Source organism: Vicugna pacos, chromosome 9 (assembly GCF_048564905.1).
Source record: "Vicugna pacos chromosome 9, VicPac4, whole genome shotgun sequence".
Lineage (NCBI taxonomy): Eukaryota > Metazoa > Chordata > Mammalia > Artiodactyla > Camelidae > Vicugna > Vicugna pacos.
Window position 1 is genome coordinate 20866951 of NC_132995.1, and position 19032 is coordinate 20885982.

The following is a 19032-nucleotide window of genomic DNA, read 5'->3' on the forward strand; positions in this document are numbered from 1 at the left end:
CTTATGGTGAAAAAGAACTTGAAAATGAATATATGTATGTTCATATATGACTGAAGTATTATGCTGTATACCAGAAATTGACACAACCTTGTAAAATGACTATAATTCAATGTATACAAAAATGTTTTTAGGAGAGGTCAGAGGAAGCCATATAATTAGTGTTTTTTTAAAATTTTCATTTCTAATGGAAGAGTTTTGGTTGTTGTTATGTTGTTGTTTTAAACAACTCAGAATGAGAAAGTTCAGACTCATTTCTCAGCTCTTAATTAAGTAAGTCACTAAATGGAAATTACAAATCCCTGTGACTAGCCCAACACTTGCTATTTTGTATTACACAGAGCCAGGGACAGGAGGTAGATGCAAAAACCAGGGTATATAGCAAGATGCATGAATAGCATTGACAAGACCTCGGTCTAGGTCTCTAGCACCTAGCCTGACAGGTGATGGTGGGCAGGCTGATGGCACAATGAAAAGAGCTAGATTTCAAAAAGGAGAGTTGCTGAAAATCCAGCACATGACAGCAAGCTTGACCAGAAACACAATCTTCTCTGTAGAAGAGGCAGGAGCTGCCTGCTATTACAAGGAGTATTTTCCATTCAAGCAGTTTCCAAACCTCATTTATACATTTGTGGAGATGTGTGAGTGAGGTACATCCTATGATGAGCTTGCAGACAGCAGGACCCAAGCCAACTTTATGGACAATGATAGTTCATGGCATGCTGAGATGTATGCCCCAGGAAAAAGGCAAAATGTTGTCATTCCTCTGGAAAAGAAAACACGTCAGTATTCCAGAAGGAAAATAAAAAAAATAATGACACTGAACCTGTCCAATGTATTATAGTTATGATAATTCCTACAGTGTGGTATTGGCACTGAAAGCAACAAAAAAGATCAATGGAATAGAATCAGCAGTCCAGAAACAGATCCATGTGGGAATTTGACATATGATAAAGATGAAATTTCAAATCGGTACAGTAAAGAAATACATGTAACAATTTGCCATCCACTTGAGGAAAGTTAAATTTAGATCATATGCCTGACACCATAAAAAAACTGAGCCCTAGAATGGTTTAATGAGCGAAATGCACAAAAACCATGCAAGTAATGAAAGGAACTTTACTTTTTGGTTTTATAATCTTGGGGTAGGGAGAGGCATGACATGAAACCCAGAAGCTATAATGTAATAAGACTGAGTGACTTGTTGACTATTTACATTTTTAAGCTTGTATATAGCAAGTGTACTAATTTAGACTTTATTGTTATTATTAAATTCTTAACACAAGCTTATGAACTCTGTTCTTACTGATAAAGAGACTGAGGTTTAGAGAAAATTACAGCTCAGCCAGGACCATCCCAGAGCCCAGCTAAGAGCCCCAGCCTGTTCAATCACCAACCTCCATCGTGCTCCCCAATGCTGGCAACATTTTACTCAAACATTTTACTCTCTGAAATCAAGGTTGAGTAGCAGGTATAATACCTTGTGTCCCACCCTGTCTTTTCAAAGTATTTTCTCAGTCATCCCCTCATTCCATTTCCAGTGCAGCCCCTGACAGTGGAGAACTGGGCAGCTACAATTATCTCCATTTCACAGACAAGGAAATTGAGGACTGACAGTCGGTGGCTGGCCCGGGTCAGGAAATTGTGCAGCTGAGACGTGGTTGGACTCCAAATCTCTTTTTCCCTGGTAGAGAACTTTCTTCATCCCATCCTGTGGTCTCTCTGGAATGCTCACCAATGTTTTAGTATCTGCACTAGCAAGTAGCAAAATGCCTGCTCTTCCCAGAAGTTGAAATGTAAATGCATACATCTGACAAGAGGGTAAAAATCAAACTCTCCCTCAAAGTTCCAAATAGTAGGCTTCTTACTGCCAGCTTCTAGCTTCACATTTTAATTCCATAGGCAATGCTGTTGATGAGCACAACTTCAATTAGCTGTCAAAAGGACCATATTTCAGCAGCATTTCTGAATGCCACAGGCAGGAACAGGAAAAAGTGGACCTCTGCTCACTGTTCACCTCGCTGTGTCTCAACACATTTAAATCCTCTATATTCATCCTTCCCTGTGATGCGTGAATAGATCCTACACTGATTTATCAACCAGGTCGAGTGTGTGTGTGTGTGTGTGTGTGTGTGTGTATTCCCTGTAAGGATGCAACAGTTCCACTTAATTTATAATCACTTTATTTTATTGAAAGACTCAGTGTCACAAGGTACTGTAAATGCTCTACAGTATAGATTCCCTTTATTAGGTCTCTAATGGAGAGGGACTACAGAGGGCCTTTTCCACTGGCATGTCAGTCAGGCATGGTGTCATGAGATTGCATCATATAATGGGCCATGATCTTGACATAAGTATGCCTTATGGATTCTAAAGGGATCTCCTCTTCTGGAACCCACCATTAGCAAGTTCCTCAAGGTGCTTAGGTGTGTCTAGCAGAATGATTCATAACTAGTTTCTGGAAAACATGGAAGATGCGCTAGCCAGAGCCCTCTGCCCACAGAGCTTAAAGAAATAACAGAGGTCACCAGCTCAGACTCCATGTCATATACCTCCACCACTGATGTCTGTCAAGTTTTATAACTCCACTGAAATTATTCAACTTGAAAACTAGGGAAAAATAAAAGTATCTGCCTTGTGATATGTAAAGCTTGTAAAAGAAAGTGCCTAAGAAGACTTCAGCTGATGTTAAACATTATCATTATTTATTCTCCATATTTTAGAACACAAATCTCAGCATACTTGCCTGGTTAAGAAAAAGGAGGAGAGGAGGTAAATTCACATATGTACTTTATTTTTCCTCATTGGTAAAACCATAACTAACATGTTTCACCTTGCAAGATTTTATGCAAGGGGCTATGCTTCCAAATGTTCACACTATAGATATATTTTTTTACTCAACCAGACAAACCAACAAAATATCCACAAATATTGCACACTAATTACTCATCAACTAGCCCCACACACTTTTTCATGATTTTGCTGCACTGTTTCCATCTCCTCTGTGTGTAAGAGCTTCATACTTAGGCCAGTTGTTCCCCTGGCCCTTTTGCAGGTTTACACATGGGCTGTAAGATCTGTTCACCATTATCTCTACTCAGGTCTCTGATGAAGGACTGTTCCCACCTCCTTTGCTTCCCAGCTAAGAAACACAGCAAAGGAGAGTGGGGTCAGGATATGCATTCTGTGGCTTCCTCACTTGGGCTGAGCATCCCTCAACAGACGCACCACTCATCCTGAGGACGGCTTCCCTGAAAACTCTCTCCATCCAGGTTTCTGTCAACTGTTCCCTCCCTTCTCTCTTGCGATCTAGAGGTGATAAGAGCTCCCCAAGCAACTGGCCCCAGATTTCTCTAAACCCCATGCACACTTTTGTAAATAGTCTCTTTTTGAATTAGCCTAATTATCTGTTCACTAATTGACACATTTTGCTTTGTCATGTGTCCTGTCCTTTTTATAGAAAACCTCCTTTATATTAGTCAGCATTCTTGTGATTGAAAATGATAAAAATCCATTTCAAACTTGTCTAAGCCAAAAAAAAAAAAAGGAATGTAATCTTCAGGCATAAATCCAGGGGCTCTAAGTCTCAGGGATTTTGTTTCTCTCTCCGTTTCTTGTTTTTACTTTCCTCAGTAATGGATTCCTACTAAGCAGAATAATCCGTATGGTGGCAAAGATGACCACTAATAGCTGTGGACTTACACCATTCTCACAAAACTAATTTTAGTAAAAAAAAGATAGTGCTTCTGTCCCAGTGGTTCCGGCAGAAGTGCTGGGAAGGCTCTGACTGGTTTGTATTGGGTCACATAACCAGGGATAATGCCCTGATTGGCCAGGTGTAAATGCCTTGTAGCCAGGAGATGGAGAGAGTCCCACCCGGACCACAAGAACTGAGAATAATAGGAAAAGAGGGAGTTCCCTAAGAAGATGCTAGTCTGAGAAAAATTTCTTATAACCATAAAGCTATCAACTCTTTTTCAGTAACTCTGACTTTACCAAACAAATGACCCCAAAAGTCTTCAAAAATGGTGCATACAAAAACCACATGGAGCTAGTCTCCTTTTCATACCCGTCTCTTAGGAAAGAGCGATCCCTTTCTCTCGTACACAAAAGAATACCACCAAGAACTATCCCTTGGTCAAACGCAGAGAGACCAAGGGGCTTACTTTCTTCGTATCACACAGCAAGGCACCTGGTGAATTTGGATACACAGATGGATTCAGTCTACCTACTCCAGGATAGTACCCTTTCCTGACCAAAGCTAATTACTGTGGCTCTTAGTGTACCCATGAGGCTTCATGGGGCCAATGCTCAGGAATCAGGTTTGGAGGAAGAAGAAACCATTGCTGCAGCAGGCCTTCTGGGGAAAAGGAACACTTAGAAGACAAGAGTGGAGTTCAGTGGCTCAAGTATGAAAGTCAAAGGACATAGGAAATAAAACTTAAATGAACACCAGAAGACAGTATTACCTACCAGGGACCATGTGCCCGATGGTCTAGATTCACAGCTTCATGTTATTTGCCAGCTATCATGCAGGTTCTGAGGTACAATGAAGCGGAAGGCAGCAACGTCCCTGCCCTTACTGAGCTTATAGGCAGAGATTCAAGCAGGCGAGGACACAATGGTAGAGAGCTGGTGTGGGAACACACACAAGGGAAATCTAACTGAAACTGAAGGAATCAGTGAAGACTTCTCAAGGGAATGATGTCTAGGCCGATACCTAAAGAGGGAGGAAGGGGCCAGCAGCAGGCACAGGAGTCTGGAAGAAGAAAGAGCAGGGAGCATTCCTTCATTCTTCAATTAATATTTGCTGAGGGCCACTATGAACTATGCACCAAGAGTGCCTTCAGAAAATAATGAGGAATCCAAAGATAGAGTGGTTAAGGACAGACTGTGGGAAATACTGTGATGAAAGAGATAGAGAGGAGAGAGAGAGAGAGAGAGAGAGAGAGAGAGAGAGAGAGAGAGAGAGAGAGAGGAGAGAGAGAGAGAGAGGAGAGACAGTGGTCAGGGAAAATTTGAGGCAAAGCTTTAAGGGTAAAGGTGATCAGTCCTCTCAGACCTGGGGGAAGAACATACAAAAAGAAGAAAAAGTATGAATGCAGAGAGGACTTGGTGAATTGGAAGAAGGGAAAGGAAGCCACTGTGTGTGGAGTGTGGAGAGCAAAGGAGACTAGTTTGAAGCAAGCCAGAGGGCTGACCTCATGGGGGCTGGGAGGCTGAGGCAGGGATATCATTCTAAGCCCACGCAGAGCATTTGAGAGTCTTTAAATGGGGAGTTACAGGACCCAGTTTAGACTTCTGACAGATTGCTCTAGCTGCTTGGTGGAGAAAGGATTGTTGGAAGAGCCTTTCAGATGTTATCCTAGAGACCCAAGTGAGAAATAAGAGTGGCATGAACACAGTTGGTGGTCACGGAGCAAAAGAAAAGTGGTGAGATCGAAACTATAGTCTTTGGTAGAACCAGCTATCCCAGCAGTATTGAGTAAGGACAAAGGAAAAGGGAAAAAATACCTTGTAGGTTGAGAAACTGGATTGAGCTGGAGTCCAGCAATATGTGTCAAGCATTGAGGAACAAGGGATGAGACAGGAGAGACTTGCAGAGCCAGGTCAGAAAGTCCTTAGAAGTCCTGTTAAGGAGTATATGTTATCATGAGGGCAGTGGGGACCCCCTGAAGACTATGAAGGGATTATTTTGTTGTTGTTTTAGAAATACCACTCTGGGTATCTTTTTATAAAGGGGCAGGATGGTGGTGAGGGGGAAACTGGGATGACGAGGATGCTGAGGTGCTAATGCAGCCAGGGGTGATGATGCCATTTGGAATTTAAATGGGTGTATTGTTGTTGCTGCCTCTTCTAGAGACAAAGAGAGTTCCCACTGGGAAACTGAGGATGGGATTAGATCCTTGCCATGTCTGCACCCCTATCCCTACACCTTGCAAGCTGCGAAATTCCTTCCAAGCCACACAGGACTCCATTTCCCTACCTACTCTGACTGTATTTAAACTCCTCCAGGAAATACCAAGGAAAAGATCTAGCATGGCAAGCTACTCAAGGAAGGGGGTGATGCTAATTTATGCTAATTTCAAGTTTCAATTTCTTACTGTATTTTCTTTAACAATTGAATTTTTCTTTGAAACAAATCACATTAATTAAACACTGTATTCCTGCTCCCAGCAGTCTAATTATCACAACCATGAAATCTGTTAAAAGAATTGGATTCAAATGTTTGATTTTTATACCTGGCTTTCTAGGGCAGCTTTCTAAGTGCCCTACATTTGCTATTTGAAGAGGAGGGAAATGACCATTTCTTCTGGCCTAAATATTGCTAGCAAATAAGCAACCAGGCTCTCCCTTCTCACCACACCCCTCCAGCATTCCCACAGAATCCAACCTCCACACACACTGAGGAGTTTGCAGTTTGTTTTGGAGCTCTGTGGCCCTGAGCCCTAATTCCAGCTAACATATGCTTTTATGTCCTGCCTAATGTACAGGCTAAGGGAACCTGCAAACTTGAGTCTCAGCCTTGCTACTTATCAGCGGGCTTTAATTACCTCAGAGTTGGTATGTTCCTCCTATACTGTTGGTGGGAATGTATGGTGCAGTCACTATGGAAAACAATACAGAGGTTCCTCAAAAATCTAAAAATAGAGCTACTATATGATCTAGCAACCCCACTCCTAGGTATATATCCAGAAAAAGTGAAAACTCTAATTCAAAAAGATACATGCACCCCAATATTCATAGCAGCATTATTTACAATAGCCAAGACATAGAAACAACCTAAATACTCATCAACAGATGATTGGTTTAAGAAGATGTGATATATATATAATAGAATGTTTCTCGGCCATAAAAAAGAATGAAATATTGCCAGCAACATGGATGGACCTACAGAATCTCTTCCTAAGTGAATTAAGTCAGACAGTATCATACACATGTAATCTAAAAAAAAGAAAAGAATCTATATACAAAATAGAAACACACTCAGACACAGAAAACAAACTTATGGTTACCAAAGGAGAAAGGGAGGGGGGAGGATAAACTAAGAGTATGGGATTAACTGATACACACCACTATATGTAAAATAGATAAACAACAAGGATATAGTACAGGGAACTATGTTCAATATTTGTGATAACCTCTAAAGGAAACGAATCTAAAAAAAATATATATATATTATATATATATATATTATATATAACTGTTTCACTTTGCTTTACACTTGAAAGTAACACAATATTGTAAGTCAACTTTACTTCAGTTAAATAAATAGAGTTGACATATTATATGAGTGAATATATTTACACATTAAGAACAGTCTTGGAACTTGGTGAGAGCTATAGAAGTGTTTGCTATTATTATTATTATCATTATTTGTATCTTTACAAATTCTGCTAAAGCTTCCTTGGGGGAGGTTATGATTGGCCACTTGCTCCATGGTGTAAATTTCAGACACTGGTTTGTTCTCTCCAGGGAATCTACAATAAAGCCCTAGTCTTAATGGTGAACCAGAAAGACATCTCAGGCTGGAGGGAGGAGGAGAGAAGGCCCCAGAGGAGTGAGCTTTTTACTGAGAGAAGCTTCCAGGGCACACAGAGAAGCTTCCTTTGTGTGCCCAGCTCCCTGCACAGAGCAAGCCTGGCCTGTATTCACTGGCCCACCTTTAGGTGGAGAAGCCCACCCCTGGAGCACCTGAGGAGCCAACTGGGCCAGAGCCGAGACTCTGGGGGGAGGAGTGAGGGTGAGAAATGCTCTAGTTGCACTAATTTTTCAATCAGAAGATCCAGAGAGGAGCTAATTAATTTCAGCATTTTGTGAATTTTGTATCATTTGAAATGAAAATATCTACACACACACACACACACATACACATACACACAAATTTGGCCAACTCTGAGCAACTGTGCCCAGAGCAGGAGAAATATCTGTGGGCTGTGGGCTGTGGATGTGTGAACTGGCAGGAACAACATCCTACCCAACCAGCCACCGAGAGTGCCATGGGCTGCCCAGGGCACCAGCAGAGGTTGCTGCCCCTTCTGGAGTCTGTAGAACCTTGGGCAGGGACAGGGTTGGGGTCTCCACCCTTCAGCTAGAGACCAAGTCAGCCAGCTACAAAGGCAGCTGCAAAGCCTGGGATCAGAGCAGAAAAATGTAAAGCGACAGAAAGTTGGGGGCTTTTATGTTAATGATCCCAAGCCATGTTGGATCATTGTTTAGAAAAATAATTTTTTTCCTCATTCAATCAGTGATTTAATTATGAGAAAAATGCATATTGTTAAAGCTGTGCGAGTTACCAATAGTGTAGAAGGCCTGAAAGGGCGGATACAATTACACGTTGTAATGAAACCAAGTGGAGTGCCTTCCAGTCCCTGGTTCAAAGCACTTGGCTGTGCTTTTGGAGAGGCATAAACAATGGAAAAAACTATAATTGCTGGGTCAGTCACAAAATCCATGCAGAATACCAAGTATTACCCTGAGCTGCCGGCTTTGGAAGGGGGCACACAGCTACACTGTGCTCTGCTGGGAGGACCCCAGGGAGTGGGCAGCTGTTTGTCCCCAGCCTGCAGGATGCCTGCCCAGTTCCTGTCTTCTGTTACCCACTCAGGGATGCCTGCAATCACAGCCCAACCACCTCATTCCTCACGGTAAACAGAGCTGCAGGCACAGGGCTTAGGTCAGGCCTTGCTTTCTCAGCTTCACCCAGGGGTACCTCAACCAATGGCTTCATGGATGACATCCTCCCTAAAGCAGTGCTGAATAAAAATACAATGCACACTGCATGTGTCATTTTAAATGTTCCAATAATTACGTTAAAAACAGTAAGAAGAAATAGGTGGAATTCATTGTAATGGTATATTTTATTTTACCTAATATATCCAAAATACTGCTATGTTAACATGTAATTAATATAAAACAGTATTAATGAGATATTTGACATTGTGTACCAAGTGTTTGAAATTAGGCATGTGTTTTAGAGTTAGAACACCTCTCAATCAGACTATCCACATTTCAAGTGCTCAGTAACCACATGTAGCTAACGGCACAGCCCAGCCCAGAGAACCAAACAGACCACTGCTTCCCTGAGCCACCCTGCAGCCTGGAACCCTGACACATCCTTATGTGGAGGAGAACCCCTCCTGACTCTGAAGGTCCGAGCCAGCTGTGTGCTAGGCATCACTCCTGCGCCTCCCCCATCTGCCTAGCTGTTTTGAGGCCTCTCCAAGCTGGAGAAAATGGCCCAGAGGCCCAAGCTGACTCCTGCAACTTTCTGAAGTTGGAAAAATGAACAAACAAGCTTCTATGTGTATAATGACAGCAACCAAAAACCCACAGGAGACCAGAGGTTCAGCCAAGATGCTGGAGGCTGGAGGCTGGGACAAAGGTCAGCAACTTTCCTCCAGGAATTCTGAAGATAGGGGCAGGGATACATGGGATTCGCAGGCAGCTTGTGTGTCCATCTGCACACAGGAGGAAGTGGGGCTACTCTCCTCCCTGCAGGCAGCAGAAGGACTGTGTCAGCCCTGCCTGCAGGCCTTTCTTGAAATGCAGTTCAGCCTGCCCTCTGCTCCCCTGCAGACCCCCACCCAACAAAGAGGCCCCACTGAGCAGTTTCATTTTCAGGGGTGTAAATACCCTTGGTGGTTGTCCCAGCTGAGAGGAGACAGGGGCCCAGCCTCCCCACTCCCAGGGAAGAACTGCACACCCTACACACTCCTCTTTCCCTGGTGGACCAGTTTAAAGCCCCCTTCTGCTCTCAGGAACCCTCCAACTCTGCCCCCTTTAACTCTAAGGACCCTGAGAGCACCTTCCCTCTTCCCTCTCCCGCACAAACTTCCTGTTTCTTTACCCAACTTCTCTTTCTTTCTTCCCATCTCCTAGGGAAAAATGTCCATTATTCTTCTTGTCCAGGGCAAACCCTACCCTTTGAGGCCCGGATCCCAACCTATTGCTACACTAGCCTCCCTCACCTCAGTCTCCACTCTCTTATACCTTCAGTCTCTGCTCCTCCCCACTTACTGTTCATTCCCCTGTGGGCCTCCTCCCTCCTCCCTCAGCCACCTCCACCAGCCCCTGTGCATCACATGCTCCTCTCCTGGTCATGCCTGCTTCCTCCACTCTCCTTCCTTCCTGTTCCTCTGCAACCTGACTTCCCTGCCATTGCTCCTGGCACCATTCTCAGATCACACAAATCTGAACACTCATCCACCTCTCACAACCACCTGCACAAGGGCCCATGCTCCTCCCCTGCCACCATCTTTGGACAGCTTGCAGGCCCCTAGGTCTTCTCCAGGTGGCCTCAGTCATGGGATCTAGACTCTGTGAGGGGCTTGCCACTTGTCGAGGTCATGGGCTTCTTTATTTTGGGGACCATGACACCCATGCATTCAGTTATTCATCTAACAAATATTTGTAGAACACTTACCATGGAACAAGCTTGGGTCAGGCACTGGAAACCCAGTTGTGAACAAAACAGCAAGGTGTCTGCCCTCCTGGGGCTTACATTCTTGTTGGGGAGCCACTAAATAGACAAAAAAAAAGTTTAAAACTAAAAATAATTGCAGATAGTGGCAAGCACTATGGAGGTATAAACCTGGGGTGATAGGATGAAAAAGAGAGGTTTATGGTGAGAAGGGCAGTTTCAATTGGGTGATTGAGGAAGGCTTTCTAAGGAGGAGACCTGAGGCCCAAATGAGACAAAGCTCCAGCTAGGGGCTGCAACAGTCTGTGGTCCACACCACTGTCCTTCCTGATGGGTCAGCCCAGCGGTACTGGTTATTAAGTGTTTTTAGTATCTATCTCTTCTGGCCCAGCCAAGATAAGATAAAGGGTCAGAGAATGAGTTACCAAGACCCTGAGAGGAGCAGGAACTTGGTGAACTCATGAAATGGAGAGTGAGCAAAGCCTTGGGGAGCATGGAGGTCCAAGACGTGGTCAGAACCACACCGTGTATGCCCAGTCCTCTTCAGTACGGGATCTAGATCTTATTTTCAGTGCTTGGGGAAATTTTAAGCAGAATGATGACATGCTCTGACTTGTGCTTTAACACAGTGATTGCCATGACACCCAAATCTGGGTGACAGTTGTGTTCCCTCAGGGGCACCTGATCCACAGTGGGAGGCTGACATGTTGAAAGAGTGCTCCAGCTGCTATGTGAAGCGTGGATTTAGATGAGAGTGGAATCAGAGGGCTGGAATAGGAGGTTGTCTTCATTTGGGTTTCCCAGCAGTAGATTTTGATCAAGTCTAAGCAGTTTACTTGGGGAGTGATGTCAGAAAACTGATAGGAAAGGAGAGAAGTGAGATAGGAAATAAGAGGCAGCCAATCCAGGGCGTCTTCTTAAGCAGGTGGGCAACTGGAACCTGATCCCACTGGGAACTTGGGAAAGCAGTGTAGATACACATCTCAGATTGACCTGCCAAGGCTTGAAGGAGCTAGAATATTGTCACCCCAGCATTAATTCCCAGAACTTCTGACCCAGTGTGCCTGTAAGCAGAGTAGGCTCTGCAAAGGGAAGCCAGGGCATGCAAGTAGGGCACTGAAAGCAACTGTCACTGAAGCTCTTTCTGTCAGTCAGAGGAGAGGGCTCAATGGCTTGGTAAGTAGTGATTGAAAGAGAAGTGAGGAATGAAGTTATGAACATGGATGATCCTTGAAAACATTACATTAAGTGAAATAAGCTAGACACTAAAATATATATATATATACATATATATATATATGTATATATATATATATATATTTTCTGCTTATATAAAGTACTTAGAATGAGAAAGTTCACAGAGACAGAAAGTAAATTAGGGGTGACTAGGGAGAGCAGGAAGTTATTTCTTAATGATTACAGAGTTTCTGTTTGGGGTGATTAAAACATTTTGGGAAAAAATAGAATGATGGCACAACATTGTGAATGTAATGAATGGCACTGAATTGTATACTTTAAGTGGTTAAAATGGCAAATTTTATGTTATATATATTTTTACTACAATTTTAAAAAGTAACATCAAAAACTTTTAAATTATACACTCTAAATATGTCTATAGTATATAAATAATATCTCAGTAAGGCTTTTTTTTAAGAGAGAAAAGTGAAGAGAATCTGAATTTGAATTAAGCCTGTGGTACTGGCTGATGGATGGGAAGCTGTGGTCGAGGGGGAGACATCAGGGATGACGGCTGGGCACTGTAAGGACGCTTTATCAGCTGCACGATTGTAACCAGCTGCTTAAACCAAACTAGTTGGAAGCTGCCCAGTAGTATTGGTTGAATGATTTCTTCAGGCTTGAAGGATCACAGGAAACTCACCACAGGAAGGGCTGCAGAGTTCGGCAGTCATATGCAGAGCTAGTTATAAAATTTAATGTCCTCAGTTTCTTTTCCCCAGGCACACACTTAGTGCAAAGTTTCATAGTAGTTCTTTGGTCAGCTGTGAAGTGCTACATTTCAGGGAACTGGATAGCTTCAGATCTCAGCCCTTCCCTCTCAATCAACTTTTCACCCATTCACAAAGGACTGGCCTCCAGGTGCTGCAGCTGGAAGCTACAGAGGAGGATATGGACATTCAGTCTGCTGGACAACACGCGCAGTCACCATCTCCCATCCATGTCTGTGGATCTGGGAGGCGGGGGGATTTAAGGGCTTCGCTCTTAACTGACTTTCAGAAAGTCTGCTTTTGCTTATTGCAGTTGATTAAATCAATAGGCCTATATTTTATTTGATCTCCTTTTAACCAGCTGAGCTTGTAAAGCTATATGTGAACAAAGCTAAAAATGTCACTGGTCACATGTTCTTGAATCACATCTCATTGAACCAATACAATTTTCTCTGTGGACTTAATTCCCAGGCAAAGATTTTGAATCTGTTTTAAAGAATGATGCCTCGATTCAATCACAGGCTGAGGCCATGGCAATACTGCAGAGTGATAAATTGTGAAACTGTGTAATGGACCAGATGGTTGAGGGGGAAACCCAGCCAGAAACCTGCCCTTCATTTGCGTGCAGAAATCTCACGGGGCACCACCCTCCAGATACAAAGAGACAATCTGATTTTTACAGTCACTCATAGAGTCTGTAAACACTAGCCCTGGAGGAGACCTTAAAAAGATCTCATTCATTTCTCTTCTAGGGCATTTCTCTTATAGGGAATATTCAACAGAGAGAGACATGATGTCTTGCTCAAGGTCACACAGCCAGTAGGTGCGACAAAGCTAAGTCTCCAGAGTCTCAGTCCACTGTCCTCTCCTTTGCCTCACACTGCCTTTCACTAACAACAAAGATTTCCCAGTTGAGTCTAGGGTTATGAAATCATAATGAACTTTGGCAGGATGAGTAAAGTGTGACAACTCAGAAATAATGGCCCACGTGTATGGAGAAGGGACTGCATGCCAGATGTGTATTCTCTCCCTCTGCCACTCTGCTTGCTAAGCCTGCATGTGTGGGAGCAGTGGGGGTGTACAACTGGACCTTCTATATCTGCAAGTTTCCCTGATCCAGAAGGGTAGATGACAGGGAAATACAGAAAAGTATGAGTAAGGGGAAATCATATCAGGATGGGAAGCCAAGAAATTACAAAGGAGAAACCAGCTGGCAAATGTGGGTAGAAAGATGGTCTGAGTCTGTGGTCCATGAGCTGCTTCCCCCTCCCATCCCCGCTACCACCAGCTACACCTCAGAGCTATTAATCTTCTCCACAGAGTTGCTCTTAAATATGTCCATGAACAAGTATCAGCTGAACAACTCCATGCAGAAAGCTGACTTAATACACAAATATTAAGTATGCTTTTCACGTCAGTCATTTAAAACCTAATCCAATCCTGGTATCCCCTTTCTTATGAAACAGTTGCATGTAGCCATCACAGGAAGGGGCACAGACCACAACCCTCCCCTCCCACCCTCTCACCCTCCATCCACTCTGGCAGGTAGGTGCATGTGAGAGAAGCCTGCATATTTCTTTACCACGCACAGCTAGAATTTCTCATTCACCCATGAAACCTGGATGGTTAGTGCCAGCATTGAGGTAAGGGCTGCTGTAAGCTTCGAGTGTCAGGAGAGAGGTTAGGGATGTCTCAGCACAGATGCTGAGAGACCCAGTGGGCTGTGATCTGAGACTTGCTGCGTCTCAAAGCAGAGTGCAGACAACACAGTGCAGGGCAGGAGCACAACATTCTCCCTGATCTTCCCCACCAACCTCAGCTCTACTGCTCTTCAAGGCTCAGCCCATGCCTTGAAAATGATGATATTTATCAGTTTATGAACACTGATGATGTGGCATTTTTCTTCAGGGTAGTTCATTCCAGACTGGAAGTGGGGACAGATGGAGACAAAACCAACAAACTACATCAAACAGCTATGAGTATTGCTGATGTCCAGGGAGGAGGGACGGGTGAGGAAGGCTCCACAAAGGATGGCCTCCAGATACCATGACACTAAATGGAGAAGCCTCTTTGGCTTCCCCTTATGGTTGGACTTCAAAGTTGACGCAAAAAGCAAAAACCATGGACGGTCGCAATTACTTCTGAAACTCTCTTAAAAAGATGCTGCTCAGGAGAACACCACACACTCACAGTGAGTCCACCCAGCCAGCCTTCCCTCCAGCACTGGGACAGAGCTGCTTCCCCAGTTGGCTTGTGTTTTAGGAACCATGTTAAATGGAAAATTATGTCATGAATTACCAGAGTTGCAATCAGTGATGTGAGATGCTCATATCTACCTAAGACCAGCCTGAGCTGGAAGACAGTTAGTGGGTCCATGGCTCCGGCCCTCTTCTCATCTAGGCAAGCATTCCCTGGGAGTCACAGGCACAGTTGTCAGTATTATTGCAATTGCTCTTTGTCTCTCTCTCTCGCTGCGGCTTTTGCTCTTACAAATTAAACATTTGTAACCTGAACGATTTGTGCTGAACTTCTCTGCCCAGCCCCATAGGAGGTCCACTGGGGCATGTCTGCCCCACCCACTGGTCATAATTATGAGAAACCTGTTGTGTCTCTGGCACATTTGTTGGCTGACTGAAGAACTTTGGAAGTGAAGGGAAGGAGTCTTCTCCCATCCTGTATCCCACTCAGTGTGCACACAGCCCAAGGCACAGAGCAGCAGCCCAACTCCTGGCACTCTCTGAGGTCCTTCCCCAGGCCTCCCTGGAGCTTTGTGCTTCACTCACAGCCTAACTTTACAGCCTCCTCCCAAGAACAACCTGGAAAGTAAGCATGTGTGTGGGAGGCCGACAGGTGCAACCCTCCAACATGAACCCCACATGGTACAGCACCTCCATGCACCCAGGATTCAAGCTGCTCCCCATATCAGTCAGATTTTCCCAAAGAAAAGGACTAGGGAGCTAAGGGGAATGGTGGGATGAAGGAGCTGGAGGCTTTAAGGGCAAATTCTCTGAAAAGATTTTCTCAACTCGTTTTTAAACAGGTTGAAATAGCCTACTTTGAGTCAGCCACGTTTCAGCTCTTCTCATCCGTCACATTAGAGCTGAACTAAAATGAAAAGAGCAAATCATTGAACTCTCAGGGTGTCAGTGTTTCTCTTTTGTAAAATGGGAAAAATAAAAACATTTCACATTATGATTTTAAGAAGTAAACAAAATAATTAAATGTGTGGCAAACTGTAAAGTTCACGACTGTTATGGGCAAAGTCTCACCTTACAGGAGCGACCCAAAGAGCTGGCAGGAGCCATGCCTCAGGAGGCAGCTGGTACAGACCTGAGAGTCAGATGGATACGGTTCCCCTGCCCAGAAGGAGCCTGGAGCATCTGCTTCTGCCTGCACAGTACCCATCACCCTCCTGGTAACTTTCCTCAGAGACATCTCCTGTTCCACTTTCAGTTTGTATATCTGGGGGTAGAAGGATGTTATAAGCTGCCCTGTGCCACAGTCCTAGGATTTTTCAGTTATATAAGCCAATAAATGCCCTGTCTGGTTAAGCCAGTTGGTGATGGGTTCAAGTTCTTAGAGATCATGGGTCCTTTCTAACACAACACATTTGGAAAAGTTGTGGTACACAGGCTGGGGCCAAATCAGCTGAGGCCTTGGGTGTCAAGAGGACTAGTTAGCTCTGTTGGGCTAAGTACACAGAGCTCCATGAACTTGTTCCACAGACATTTTCCAATCCTTCTCAGGCTGACTGGTGGGCTCAGAGACAGGGCCACTCATGCTGACATAAGCTCCCACCTCCCCTCACTTCTGTCTTGCTCTTAGACAACTCAAAGGAAGCAATAAAATCCAAGGAACATAGTAAACAATCTTATGGTTACTGGGGGAAAGGGAGTGGGAAGGGATAAATTTGGGAGTTTGAGATTTACAAACATTAACCAGTATATATAAAAATAGATAAAAAAGCAAATTTCTTCTGTATAGCACAGGGAACTATATTCAATATCTTGTAATGCCTTTTAATAAAAAAGAATGTGAAAAATGAATATATGCATGATTGGGACATTGTGCTATACACTAGAAATTGACACAATGTAACCGACTATACTTCAATTTAAAAAATAAATAAAATAAAAGTCCAAGGAAAATTTGAGCACAACATGTTCTTGGGTGATTCACTTTGGATATCTAGAGGTGAGACGCCTCTGACCAAGGAAACCAATGTTCTTAGGCTCTCATCATATGAGAAGAAAGGTAGCTTCTTGTTTCAGCAGTTGCAAAGATTCCACTGACATGCCAAATGGTTGCATATGAAAATTTGGACAACGATAAGCATTTCTGATCATGAAAAGTTCTGCCATTGCTTCAAGTTGGAGAGACTGTTTCAGAGTCTAGAATGGCCCATGAGACAGATTGTCTCATTACCTCCTGGGAACCTGGACCATTCCAGGCAGAATCCTATTCCATTTTCAACTCTGGCAGTCAGATATCCTGGGCTCCTGGTGCCAATCACAACAGTTCTGGGTTTTAATATAATAGGCACCTGCTACCTTGGGTTTTTCTCCCCCACCTCTGCTACATTTAATTTCCAGCCTGCTACAAACCAAAGAGTGACTTTTATTAAGTCATGTTTTATAACCATTCAGGAGATTGGAGGGGAAAATCAGCGTTGCCATCTCACTATGCTTTCATCAACTGCTCCTATTTCTTTCTGCCCAGAAGAATGGAATCCTTCAAGTTGGGGAGCCTTGAAGGCCACATAATCATGTTTCAGTGATTTATGTATTTGTCAGAATCACTCCCCTTCAATCCAGTCTAAACACATGGCAGGGAGAGAACCTTAAAATTTGCACCAAACTATTCAGACTCTGGAGTCTTCTTCACAGTCACATTTTTCATGCATCATCCTTCTTGTCAGGGAGGCAGGTTTGAGAGCTGCAGGTCATCCAGGAACCCACACAAAACCACAGATGCTCACTGACAAATACCGCTCACTCCAGGCTTGTTTGACTGCACAGTTGCCAAACCAGACACTCCAAGTTTTGCTTCCACCCAGAGAAAGCGGACCCTCAGTATCTAAGAATACAGACTGCCTTGGAAAAACTGATGTCAACTAAAAGTGTCTTGACCTAGCCCCTGCATCCTCCTTCTGTGACTCCTCCCTAGATTTCTAGGCTCCCTTTCCTTCCTAGCTGACTGGAATCTCCTCTCAATTCTGTCAGCACCATCACAAGTGGTGAGACCCCACTCCAACTGCTCCTTTCTCACATAGACCACTAACCTGCAAAGAGGGCCATCTACTCCCCTGGGCATTTCCTCTACCCAGACCACAAAATAACCATGCTCAAAGCTTGCCAGAGAAGTAGGCACCGAAGTGAGTGTGCTCAAGTTGCTCAACTCAGGAGCTGAAAGCCGATCTCTAAAGAAGCCAGATGGGGACCTGCAATCATCCCTCTTCTTATTTCACTTTAGTATGGGATCAACCAACATATACCTGCCTGGACCTCACTGCTTAGTCCCCGTGGGAATGCTAACGCTTTCATCAAATGACTCTTTTAAGTGGTTTCCTACCCTGGATTCCAGCTATATTTCAGAGACTGAGCATTTCATATTTACAGCAAAGGCTTTGTTCCAATCTCAGTCCTGGGTTCTAGCCTCTGCTCCACTTTTACTTCCTGAGGCCTTAGGTACATCTGAGCCATGGCCTCTGCACCTGTAAAGCTCTCTTTAAAAGTGATGTCCATCTACCAGATGAATGGCATCCATAGCTTTTGCCTGCCCAGTCTCAGTTTTCCCTCTCTTGGTAGCAGTACCTCAGTTTTCTTTTCGGAAAATCATGCCTCTCTACCCTCAGTTATTTGGGAAATAGTGAGGGCATGGGCTGACCCATCGCTGATTTCAGATTTAGGCTTAAGACCAAGGCCTGGTATCAGGTTTTCCACCCAACTGGTCACATGGTTGGTGCAGAGGTGGATGCATGACCCAACGGCGTCTGGAGAGAATCAGCCCCAAGATTTGTGTTCTTTGCTGTGTCCTGAGTGATGTAATATAAGGCTTGGTCATAGGAGCACTTTCAATGGGATATGGTCCAGGTCATTCTTAAAACTTTCCTGCTGTGGAGTGCACCATTCTGAAATGGCCTTTGAATGTTTCTACTTCATCCAGATACTATTGAAACAGACATGCAATGAGGAGTAACCTAAACCACAGAAAACTTTGAGTTCTCTAGAGGCTTTCTTGGTGCTCCATCCAGTTCCCCTCAGTGATCAGACATGCTGGCAGCTTCCTATTTGGAATACTTGAGAGCTGCAGATGCCGCCTCTGAGACCTACACAAGGCAGCCAGGAGGTGCGAAGGGCTGCTGCCCTCCCCATGCCCTGTACATCCATCTGTCAGTGATAGACAAAGCTGAAGGATAAATGCCCTAGATTTCTCTGAGAGAAATGAAATAAACATCTGCTTATCCCTCAGGGGTACCACTCCAAGGCACGTGTTCTGTCCTGTTTTCCAAAGCCCCCAGCAGCCTTGAGCCCCAGCTGTTCACAGCAGTGACCTGCTAACACGCACTGTACTGTTTCTTCCCTCTCTATCTCTTTTCTCCCTTCTCAGCTGTGCTTTCTGGGATCACCTCCCAAATAAACTACTTGCACTTCAATCCTTGTTTCA